The sequence below is a fragment of the Lepus europaeus genome, chromosome 5 (assembly GCF_033115175.1).
Source record: "Lepus europaeus isolate LE1 chromosome 5, mLepTim1.pri, whole genome shotgun sequence".
NCBI classification, from domain to species: Eukaryota; Metazoa; Chordata; class Mammalia; order Lagomorpha; family Leporidae; genus Lepus; species Lepus europaeus.
Window position 1 is genome coordinate 48,781,211 of NC_084831.1, and position 12,265 is coordinate 48,793,475.

Below are 12,265 nucleotides of genomic sequence, written 5' to 3' on the forward strand. Positions count from 1 at the left end.
AGAAGAAAAATCACTTTGCAGGGCAAAGGGGAGCGAAGCAGCGCATTCCTCCCTGGTCTGGGCGGAGAAGATGAACAATAAGTGATATGATCTCTTCCCAGCAGCCTCGCACAATGGTGTGTCTTGCAAATGAAACATACTGCGAAACAGCTTGTGAGATGAGCTTCATCAACAATAAGTAATTTTTATTCAGATTTTATTGTTGAATACAATGAAGATGATTAAATGTTTCAGATATGCCTATTCAGACCTTACGCAAACCATCAAAAAAAATAAAATAAAATAAAAAAGGAACCCTACTAAAAATCATATTCATAAATCTGCTTTGGGAAGAGATTTCATTGCCAAGTTGATGTGCAGAACTGAATCCGCACTTGAGAGCCGCACTGCTCCCGAGAAGACAGTGACAGCCCGCCTGCGCTTCCTACCTTGGCCTCTTCTCTCATCCTAGCCATCCTCGAAGCGATGCCAAATAGTTACAGCGTCAGTCCTTTCAAAGCTCTGCATTTTGAACTTCCTAAACCTCTAAAAGGGCCTCTGTGTATGGAAAAGAACAATAGCGCTTCAAAAGCCATCTCTGCGAGTTCTTCAATACTCTATTGGAATGCTAAGATTTCAATCAAGGACATCAGCAGACAATTTCTGATTGCTTAGAAGTTGACTTTTTACAGCTTTGATTAGGTCGCCCCTCTCAATAGGAAATCAAGAAAATCTCTGATCCCTTTGCGGTTCCAGCATTGTCCCCATACCCTGACAGGATAGGGAGGGAAAGGGACGGGAAAGAGCTGGGGGGACTTTAACCTCTCGCCCACCCCCATGTCTCTTCTTGCCTATGCAATCCAAGGTTCCATCAGAATCACTCATCGCTGAGATAATAAAAACAATGGGTGCTAATTCAGGGGGTGGGGACGGCTGATAATTTTATGGATTTCCCCCACGACCTATAATTGGCACATAAATGTACAAACGTGAACCGGGTAATTAGGGGGTTCTGAACGTAAGCCACCTTTAATTTGTATGATTACTTGAAAACATGTTAAGTGTTGTGAAGTGTCAAAGGAACCCCCCACAAGGCCTTTATTCTAAACCATCAACATTGCAAAAGTGCATCTAGTGAGCCAGCGGGAGGGGAGCAAAGGGAGGCTGAGGCGACACACTGGGAGCACCGCCGAGGGAGCACCGCCGCGCCGGTCCCCGCCGGCTCGCTGGGAGCTGCGGACCAGCGCCTGGCTCGGCCGAGGGCTCTGCCGCGCGGCCCCTTGGGGCGCAGAGAAAGGCGCCCCCCACTCCCCGCCTCCTCCAGCTCTGGACTCGCTCCTCTCCCTAACCGAGCAGAACCCCCGGCACAAGCCAACCTTGAGGCGCACACGTAGCCAACGAGCCCCGCGGGCGCGCCCCCAGCCCCGGCGACACGCAGCGGAGCGCACGGACGCCCGCGCCGCGGCGCTCTCCACGCCGCGCCGAGCGCCCCCGCTTCCCCGCCCCCACCGCGGGCTGCGGACTCGCGCCGGCCGGGCGGAAGTGTCCCGCAGACCCCCAACAATGAAGACTTGTGTGGTGCCAGCGGTGGGGGTTGGGGGCGGTCTATCCGGAGGAAAACCTACACGGTCTGGCGAGTCCGCGAGGAGGCAACGCCGCGGCCAAGTGGTGTGGGGGCTTGGCCAGGCAGCGTTCTCTCGTGCCCAGCCGCCCTCCCATCCACCAAAAGAAAAACAATAAAGAAAAAGCGCCAGAAAAAGTGCGGAGGGAAGCCGCGCCCTCCCACCGCGGGTCGCGATCACCCGCCGCGCACACAGCCAGCCCGGCGGCGCGTCCCGGCTGCGGGGCGTCCACCCGGGCTTTGAATTTTACTTCTCACTCACCCGGTGGCCCTGTTCCGACGCCGCGACACCCCCCCCCCATCTCGGACTCCCCGACTCCGGCTTCTCTTCAACGCTTGAGAGCCCCTTCTATATGGCTCCTTTATAAGCCCAACAAACCGGGACTGAAAGTTTCCCCAGCAAGAAAGAAACTGAGCTCCGCGTTCCCGGCACAGCGTCCGGTCCGGGGCAGAGAAGCAAGAAGGGCGCCCGTGGTGGCCCCGGGGAGCGCCACGGAGGGACCCGAAGAAGCGCTGGGTCCGAGGACGCAGGAGCCGGCTCCGAGGGTGTCCGCGCAAAGGGCTGCGGTGGCGGGATAGATCGGGCTGTCGGAGAGGCGGAGAGGCAGAACTGCGGCGCTGCTAGGGAGCAGGAAGTGAGAACCGGGGTCGGCCCAGCGCTGGGGAAGGAACAGCCGGTCCCGGGGGCTCCACTAGCGAGGCGGGGAAGTGGTCTGGGGACAGAAGGCAGGTTCTGGAGTGGAAGAAGGAAAGCTCGGGAATGGGCAGGGAGACACGGGTCTTGGGAGGACAAGCCTGGAGAGAGGCTCGCGCGTGGTCACAAGTAGGGAGCTGCGGCGGGGGCGGGAGGAAAGAGGCGCAGGAGGGAGAAGCAAAGGTTGCCCCTTTCCTTGCAGCAAGTGGAGGGAGAGCGCGCAAAACTGCTGCCTGCAGTCGCCATCCCCGCAGCACCCCTTGCCCAACTCCCCAGAGGCGGGCCCCGGGGACCCTCCTTCGCGCCCGGCGCCGGGGACCCAGCGGAGCCACCCCCGCGGCGTCCAGGCGCCCTGTCCCCGTGGAACACTTGACGGCGCTGAACTCCAGGACTGCAGCGAGCCCCCCGCCCCCGCCCCCGCCCCCGCCCGCCTCGGCTCACCTCGGCTCGCCGGGAGCATCCTCCTCCGCTGCGGCAGCCGCCAGGAAGCGGCTCCCCATGCCCGGCGGGCGGCGGCACTCAGGCGCGCTCTCCAGCCCGGGGAAGCCCCCGCGAGCGCGGCGCTGGGTCCATCCTCCCCGGGAGCCACGGGCCCGCGTCAGCGCAGGAGGAGGAGACCGCCCCCCCCCCACGCGCGCGCAGACCCGCCTCCTCCCGCGGCCCCCGCCCCGCCAGCCCGGCGCCCTGCGGCGCCGCTCACCTGCTGGTTCCCGGCCGCCCGCGGTGCGCACCTCACCCCGGCCTCGCGACTCCGGCTCCCGCCGGGGCGCTCTGTGCGCCGCCCAAGCGCTCCGAGAGCTTAGGCGAGTCGCGGTGGCGACGAGCAGGAGGAAGAGCGATCGGGGGAACCGCGGCTCGCAGTCGCGCCTCTGGAGCCCCTGCACTCACTCCCCATCCCGGCGGGAAGGGGGAGAGCCGAGAGGAGAGCACGGGGTCCCCGCCCCAGCTGCGCCCGCGAGGCGGGGGGAAAGAGGGCAGGGTTTCACCAAGTAGCCAGTGTTTGCGCCACCGTTACTGCCACCAGCACCATGCCCGCCCAGCAATCCCCGTTTTTCTCTTGGGCGCTACTCTTTGAGCACAGCCTCCAAACACGCACATACCCAAACACACAGCGTGCCCGTGGGTGAAACCAGGCGCGGCGCTTCCGCGACTGCGTGTTGCCCCCGCGCCCCTTGGCAGGAGGGGGCGCTCGTCTTCAGCGGCCGGCAGCCTGGCGTCTTGGCTGAGGTTCCCCCGGTAATGCTGGGCAGGGGGTAGGGCTAAGAGGTGCACTGGTCTCGTTTTCACCAGTCCTGGGGAGGCGCCGAGGTCCCTGAGGGTGTAGTGGTCCCGATTCCCCCCAGCTCTTCCCCACCTCGTTCATAGCAGGTCTGCGCGTGGACAATCCTCAGGTTAGAACCGGTTCGAGAGAAGGTTGCACTGAAAACATAATCAATTGCGTCCTACCTCTACTACTAGCTTATGAAAATCCTGGGAACACCAAATCGCAGAAAACACTGGGTAGATTTGAAAATCCTTCCACCCTGAGACTAGACTCAATTCCAGTAAATGCCTGTTGTGGCATTCTCACCTCCAGAGGCCTGAATGCCAGGTGTGTGTGTGTGTGTGTGTGCGTGCGCGCGCGTTGTGGGTGGGGGTGGGAGAAGGGAAGGGAGATGGGTTTGTGGATCAGTGCTGCATATTTGGAGCCAGAAAAAGAAGAGGAAAGGAAAAGGCAGGCAACAGTTGCTTGAAAAAGTTTACTTGCATTCCTTTTAGGGGCCACACCGCTGTCCTCCAGCTGTGTAATAATAAAGCTAAATGTGGTGGATTTGGTTTTTTGGATGTTTCCCCCCCTAGTAGTTTCTGCCACTCACCCATGAAAATTTAATGAAGCATTTAGGGTTATTACCTCGAGAGTCAATGGGCTAAAAATATTTAGCCTAATGCACTCCTTGTGGAGCCAATAGGTCCATGGCTGGTACACACAAAGTCACCCGGAGACCCTCCCTTGCTCCACAAAATGCACGACCCATTAAACTGATTCTGTAATAACAGCTTCCGTACAAACCAAGGCCTGAGCTAACGGAGGCTGTCAGGCACCTCCTGAAAAGATAGCAATTTACATGGAGACAAGGAACAAGTGTGAGGTCTGTGGCAGTATGCAATCTTGAGAGAAGAGTTCACCAGAGGAAACACCCAACAAGGTGGTGGTGGTGGGGGTTCAAGGGGCATTTCTGATCCTAAGTTACTGTCCCATCCTGGGTGGAACCAGTCAATCTAATGGAGGGGACCGAAGAAATGGGCTCCAGTTTCTCCAACTTCTCCAGTGTCGTGGAGAGTGAGAAAAGTTGCCATCAGTCCCTCTTCTACACTCAGCAGGAAGTTCAGGCTGCCCAAGCAACTCAATTAAAATGAATAAGGATGGGCATCTAGCACAGCCATTAAGGCACCATTTGGGATGCCTGCATCCTGTATCAGACTCCCTGCGCTGGAGTCCTGGCTCCACTCCCAACTCCAGATTCCTGCTAATGTGCACCTTGGGAGGCAGCAGGTGATGGTTCTGGTGGTTGGGTCTCTGCCACCCACTAGAAAGACTGGTACTGAATAGTTCCTGGCTCCTGGATTCTTCTGGCTCAGCTGTGGCTGTTGCACATATTTAGGGAGTAGGCCCTCAGATACAGGATCTCTCCTCCTCTCTCTCTGCCTTTCAAATAAATATTTTTAAAATTAATGAAACATTTCCACAATTTTCATAACCTGTTCTGTAAAGACACGGCTCAGGACTCTGAACTTAAGAGGGACAAATCTGAGGAGACATGGCTGAAGCCAGGGGAGAGGATGTAGAAAACAGATACTGTGGATGGCTGCACAAGTGCCATCCCCTGGGTAACAGAATGCAGGTTTAACTTCTCATGGATGACCAAAAGCTCTTGAACATGTCTCAGTGCTTGGAGGAGCACCTGGGGGGCATTAAAGTCACATGAATTTCACAGCTCTGCATATGAGGCCTTCACCTGCCTCTCACCTTGTTCTGTTTTCAGTTGATAGTAGGATTATAGATTTTGGAAAGGAACTGGGGACACTGAATTGGCTAGTAAAAGTGTAAGAGGTTCCTGTGAAAGTATCTCTCTATTCCATGTTGGACAAAGTCCACCATGGAAACTGGGCAAATTCCCATGAAATCCAGTGGGGCCAACAAGCCCCAGCTGTTCCCAGCTCCAGGCTAGAGCATGATATATGGATTGTAACCACTCACAAGCTGCCCACCATGGACCTAATGGTTTTCTGGGTTAAACCAAACACAATCTCAAAGGAATATTTTAAATTATTATACTACGCATATCAAGAGATAGCTCATTGAAAAGTTGGGGTGCAGGTTTTTTAAATCTTTTAAAATATCATTAAAAATTAAAATATCATTTAAAATCTTTTAAAATGCCATTCATGTTAAATGCAGCATAAGGGGAAACTTAATAAAGATTGCTTTATCAATTACTCTGCGAAACATAAAAGTAATCAGAATAGCTTATATAGTTTATTATGTCCCAGGAACAGTTTTGAGCGTTTTCATATACATCATTTAACCTTCACAATAGCTCAGCGAGAGGAGGTACCCTTAATTGTATGGGATACACAGTGAGATCACATGGGAATGATTTATTTTTGACAAGCTAGCTCTCTGCTCTTCAGAATTCTCTACTGTGCGGTGGGAGTGTTTGGTGAAGCAGTTACCACACTGTTCAGGATACCTGATCCCATACCGGAGTGCCTGGGTTTGAGTCCTGGCTCCACTCCTGCTGGTGAACGTGCTGGGAAGCAGCAGGTGATGGCTCAGGTGCCTGGTTCCTTATCCCCTATGTGTGATACCCTAATTGAGCTCCTGAATCCTGGCTCCTGCCTGGCTTAATCACAGCTGTTGCAGGCATTTAAGGAATGAACCAGTGGATGAAATATCTATCTCTGTCTCTGTCTCTCTGTCCCTGTCTTCTGTCAAATAAAACAAGAAAAAATAATTTTAAAATACTGTAAAAACTTTACAATGGTGATGGGTCATAATTCCTTTCTGAGATTGCCCTGAGCCTTAAGTGAAATAATGTTTATATGTTAGATGTGGCTGGCACTGAAGAAGTCACCTGGTAAACATGGATTATCTTCCCAGAATCATTTGAAAATCTATTCATTTTAATGAAACATTTGTGCAGTCCATTCTGTATATCAGACTCTGTGCTAGGCGTTGGAAATAATGGTGATAAATTAGAAACAGGTGCTGCCTTGAGGAGCTGGAGTCAATCGAATAAAAGACCTGGGGATGAGTAACACGCAGATGGCCAAAAAGAAGTTTTGCTGAATTTTACATAGTGCATCCCTATGCACATGACTCTCTAGGCATTCAAAGAGGCACCCTATGTAAGTGCTGACCATGATTGAAAGCATAACCATGTGACAGCAATCATGGACCCTACTAGCAATAACTGCTCCTTCAAGGAAAGTAGACCCATTTGTGGATTACAGTTTTCAAAATCCTGCTCATTCCTACAATTGTTTGAAATATACCTGTCATTGGATGTGGTGTAAGAAACTGTTTCTGCTATGAGTTTTTGTATTTTCTTTTTTTCTTATAGTTTCATGACATTTGGTTAGCACATACTGTATATCTTTAAAGTGTACAAAGTGATATTTTGACATACCTATCCATCGGGAAAAGGTTATACAATCAAGCTAATTGACATATCCATCACCCCACATAGTAGTAGTTTTCTGCGGTGAAAACATTTGAGATCTACTGTCTTAGCAAACTTCAAATATACATACATGATTAACTATAGTCACTGTGCTATCCATGGATATTCAGATCTTTCTCATCTTATACCCTTTGACTCAAATCCCCCCCCCACCCCACCCATCATCCCTAGCAACCACCATTATACTCTGTTTTTACAACTTTGATTTCTTTAGAGTATATATTTATGAGATCATGCAGTATTTGTCTTTCTGTGTCTGACTTATTTCACCTAGTGTTAAGACCCTCTAGGTTCATCCTTGTTGCAAATGTCAGTTTCTTAAGCTGGAACAGTATTCCACTATATATATATATATATATATATATATATATATATATATATATAAACATGTATTCTTCACCCAGTTAACTGTGAATAGACACTATGTTGATTCCATATTTTGGCTATTAGGAATAATACTACAGTGAACTTCCACTTTCTATGGGAGTGCAAATATCTCCTTGAGATATTTATTTCATTTCCTCTGGATATGTACCCAGAAGTGAGGTTGTTGGGACATCTGGTAGTTCTATTTTTAGTTTTTGGAAGAACTCCATACTGTTTTCCATAATGAGTGTGCTAATTCATATTCCTACCAACAGGGTACAGGCTTCCTTTTCTCTGTATCTTTGCCAACACTTATTGTTATTTGACTTTTGGAAAATAGCCATCCTAACAGGTGTGAGATGACATCTCACTTTGGCTTTGGTTGCACCTCCCTGATATTAGTGATGTTGAACACTTTTTCCTATACCTGCTGGCCATTTGTTTATCTTCTTTGGAAAAATGATCAGGTCCTTTGTCTACTTTTTAATTAAGGAATTTGTTTGCTTGTTTGCTGTTCTATATTGAGTTGCATGAATTACTTGTATATTTTTGACTTAGCCCCTTATCAGACATAAGGTTTGCAAACATTCCCTCTCATTTCATAGACTGCCATTTACTTTTGCTGATTATTTACTTTGCTGCACAGAAACTTCAGTTTTATGCAGTTCCACTTGCTTACTTCTCTTTTTGCTGCCTGGGCTTTTGGTGTCATATCCAAAAGGACAATGTCAGGGAGCTTTCCTTCTCGGTTTTCTCCTAACGTTTTTTCCTTTTTAAAAAAAAGATTTATTTATTTATTTGTTTATTTATTTATTTACTTGAAAGGCATAGTTACACAGAAAGAGGGAAAGAAACAGAGAAAGAGACCTTCCATCTGCCAGTTCATTCCTCAAATGACCACAATGGCCAGGGCTGGCAAAAGCCTGGAACTCCATCTGGGTTTTCCATTTGAGTGGCAGGAGCCCAACCGCTTGAAACTTGAAACTTCTAGCATTTTAACAGATTCAGCTATTACTTTAAGTTTTTAATCCATTTTGGGGTTATTTCTGTATATAGTGTGAGGTAAGTGTCCAAGTTCATTGTTTTGCATGCAAATATTAAGTTTTCCAACATAATTTATTGCAGATACTATCCTTTCCTCTTTGTATATTCTTGGCACATCTGTCAAAGATCACTTGGATATTGATGCATAAGTTTATTTCTGTGCTCTCAACTCTGATCCATGGGTCTATAGGTCGGTTTACCATACAATTTTGATTACTGTAGCTTTTTAATGGATATACTTTGAAATCATGTAGGGTTATGCCTCCAGGTTTTTTTTTTAAGATTTTTATTTATCTACTTGAGATATAGAGTTACAGACAGAGAGAAGGAGAGACAGAGAAAGGTCTTCCATCAGCTGGTTCACTCCCTAGATGGCCATAACAGCCAAAGCTGGGCTGATCTGAAGCCAGGAGCCAGGAGCCAGGAGCTTCCTCCGGGTCCCTCAAGTGGGTGCAAGGGCCCAAAGACTTGGACCATCTTCCGCTGCTTTCCAAGACCATAGCAGAGAGCTGTATCGGAAGAGGAGCAGCTGAGACTTGAACCATAACCCATATGGGATGCTGGAACTGAAGGCAGAGGCAAATGCCTCTACACCAAAATGCCAGTCCCAGGTTTGTTCTTAAAATTCCTTTAACCACTCACAGTCTTTGGTAATTATGTTTGAATTTTGGAATATTTTAATGCTGTAAAATATCATTAGAATTTTGATAGAGATCATATGGAATTGTGCATAGCCTGTGTGGTATGGACACTAACAGTCTTAATTTTTCCAATCCATTAACTCAGATGTCTTTTGATTTATTTGTTTTTTGCAATTTCTCTTAGCAGCTTTATAGTTTTCAATGTAGAGATCATTTACCTCTGGTTAAATTTATTCCCAAGTATTTTATTCTACTTTTGATAATGTAAATTGAATTGTTTTCTTAGTTTTGGAGTTTTCAAACACAATTATAATATCCACTATTAAATAGTCTGTAGTGCTTGCATATGGAAGGAATATGATAATGTTTCTATAAATATAGAGCTCTCAAGTTAATACAACGTTTAATTATGGTCAGGAGATATACTCCTATCAAGCTTTTAGAGACGTTATGTGCTCAAAGGATACTATACATAGAATGCACAAAGTGTCAAAAGTTAATAGTGAAGGGATATAAGCCTCTCCCTGTCCCTTTCATTCAAGTCCATATTCACATTCAGATTCTGTATTTTAAGAAGAAAGTTCTATTTATTTATTCACATAATGTCTACTGATTGCTTACTTAATAATAAGGACAGTGTTAGGCGCTGGCACAGAAGGAAAACAGAAAAAGAAACAAAAAGGGTCCCCGCAGACAACTCCTAGCCAAAAGAAAGAAACATGCTATCACATTGCTTTCTAGTAAACACTTAAGCACAGGATGCTAAGGGAACACCAAATTGGGCATTTAACCCACGAGGAATATTAAGAGGATTACATGAAGGAAGCTTTGTTATTTTAAAAGATAAGTGCATACGCTATAGAGGAGGGGGAGGGCAAAAGGAAAGAGACATAGGGAAGGAGGGAGAGAAAAAGTTAGAAAAGGTAAGGCAGAGATTTCTCTATAGGGGAGAAGAAATCATGAACAAATTACAAAGGATCTTATTTGTCATGTTCAGGATATGGGAATAGTGTAATCCACTAATAAAAAAACAACAAATAAATATTTTGCAAATATATGTGAAACACATGTCAAACACTTCCCTTGTGTGCCTTGGACACAAGTATAATATCCAATTGCTATTCTGAGATCATACAAAAAACAATGAAACATATTTCTATGGCAGGGCTTCATGAGAACTGCAGTTCCCATTTTTAATGATGCTGGCTTTGCTTGGTTCCAGGAAAAGGTTGTGTGGAGGTACAGCTTAACTTGACTCTGGTTTATGGCAGCTGGAAATAGCACTCTTTATTTTTCTGAGCAGGAAGTGGAGGAGAGCAGCAATACTCGCAATCATAGTCATGTCACCAATCTACTCTTGGGAGCTAAATGCACAGTAGAATCAAAGTAGAAAGCTAATTTGATTGTCAAAGGGCTCTTATGTTCCAATAGAAATCCCTCCATTTGTTTTTTTCTCATAAAGTAGAGCTAAGGTGAGGTTAGTGCTTTGAAATAGGAGTAGACCAGAAGCAATCAGAAAATGAATACCTGATGCCTATAGAGTGACAGAAGCAAAAATGAATCACCACGATTTATGACAGAACTGCAGGGTATTTTGTGGCTTCTGTGTTAAAGGGATGATAGATACATGTTGTTTGCCTCAGAGACTTATCCTTTAAATATTAAAATTCATTTACAACAGCCTCATATAAAATACTTAACAACAGATCTAATAAGATTTATATACTAAAACTTAGAAAACTTTGATGAAATAAAGCGAGAGGCATACCATGTTCATGGTTGGGAAAACTCAATATTGATAAGATCCTCTCCAAACTGAAATATATATTTAGCATAATTCCAATAAGAAATCAAGCATGTTTTCAAGACGTTGACACACTTATTATAAAATATATGTGATAATATGAGGTAGTTAGTCTGGTCAAAATGATTCTGAAAGGAAGAGCAAAGTTAGAAACTTTCCTGATTTCAAGGCATTACTATAAAGCTATAGTAATCCAAACAGTATAGTATTGGCACAAAAGACTGAGAAATTGATCAATAGGACAGAATAGATAACCTCAAAATAGAGCAACTCATACACTGTTACTTGATTTTCCTCCCAGTGGTGCTAATGTAGCTCACTGAGAAAATGAAAGTTTTTAAAAGATGATACTGGGGCCGGTGCTGTGGCACAGTGTGTTAACGCCCTGGCCTGAAGCTCCAGCATCCCATATGGGTACCAGTTCAAGACTCAGCTGCTCCACTTCTGATCCAGCTCTCTGCAGTGGCCTGAGAAAGCAGTAGAAGATAGCCCAACTCCTTGGGCCCCTGCACCCATGTGGGAGACCTGGAAGAAGCTCCTGGCTCCTGGCTTCAGATAGGCACAGCTCCAGCAGTTACGGCCAATTGAAGAGTGAACCATCGGATGGAAGACCTCTCTCTCTCTCTCTCTCTCTCTGCCTCTCCTCTCTGTGTAACTCTGACTTTCAAATAAATAAATAAATCTTTTAAAAATGATACTGAAACAACTGGATAAATATTTTGACAAAAATGAGCCTCAATATCATGCTCAAAAAAAAATAGAGAGAGAAAAAGGAAATGGTAATAGTTCTACAGGAGAAGCTTAGAGAGTCTCTTCGTGATTTGTAGAAATGTGTAATTTTTAAGAGAGGATACTGAACATAACACAAAATAATTATTAAATTATAGTTTGCCAAAATTTTTTAAATGTGTTGCACAAAAGACACCATTAAGAAAATTAAGTGCTAAACTAAAACCTGGAGAAAATATTCACAAATATATATATATATATATATATATATATAGAGAGAGAGAGAGAGAGAGAGAGAGAGAGAATATATAATGACAAAGGATTTGTATCCAGAAACACGTTTTAAATCCTAGTAATTAATAAAAAAAAAAGACAAGCAACCTAATTAAAATGGCAGAAAAAGACTAGAAAAGATACTTTAGAGAAGAAGTTATATTAATAGGAACATAATAGGGTGCTAAACATCATTAATTATGAGGAATATGCAAATAAAACCACAGTGAGTTACTACTATACATTCAATAAAATGTCTAAAATTTTTAAAACTGACAACATAAAATTATTGGTGAGGTTGTGGAGCTTTCATACTTTGCTGGTGAAAGTATAAGATGGCATTATCTTTTGAAAAACTACTTGGCACTTTCTTATCTGGTTAAACATGCA

General features: G+C 45.8%; 1 protein-coding gene across 3 annotated transcripts in view; it reads right to left on the reverse strand.

Annotated features, from left to right (window-relative positions):
* Positions 1 to 12,265, reverse strand: part of DAB1 (DAB adaptor protein 1) — an 896,917-nt gene that overhangs the window by 441,701 nt on the left and 442,951 nt on the right. Inside the window, exon 1 of one of the 3 annotated variants that reach the window (XM_062193362.1) lies at positions 2,995 to 3,065. The exons of 1 other annotated variant lie outside the window; for it this stretch is intronic. The gene's annotated coding sequence lies outside the window, so the exon portion shown is untranslated. Of the gene's footprint in view, positions 1 to 2,735; positions 2,819 to 2,994; positions 3,066 to 12,265 lie in introns of those variants that run through there. One more of the 3 variants, XM_062193361.1, reaches the window with a different exon arrangement.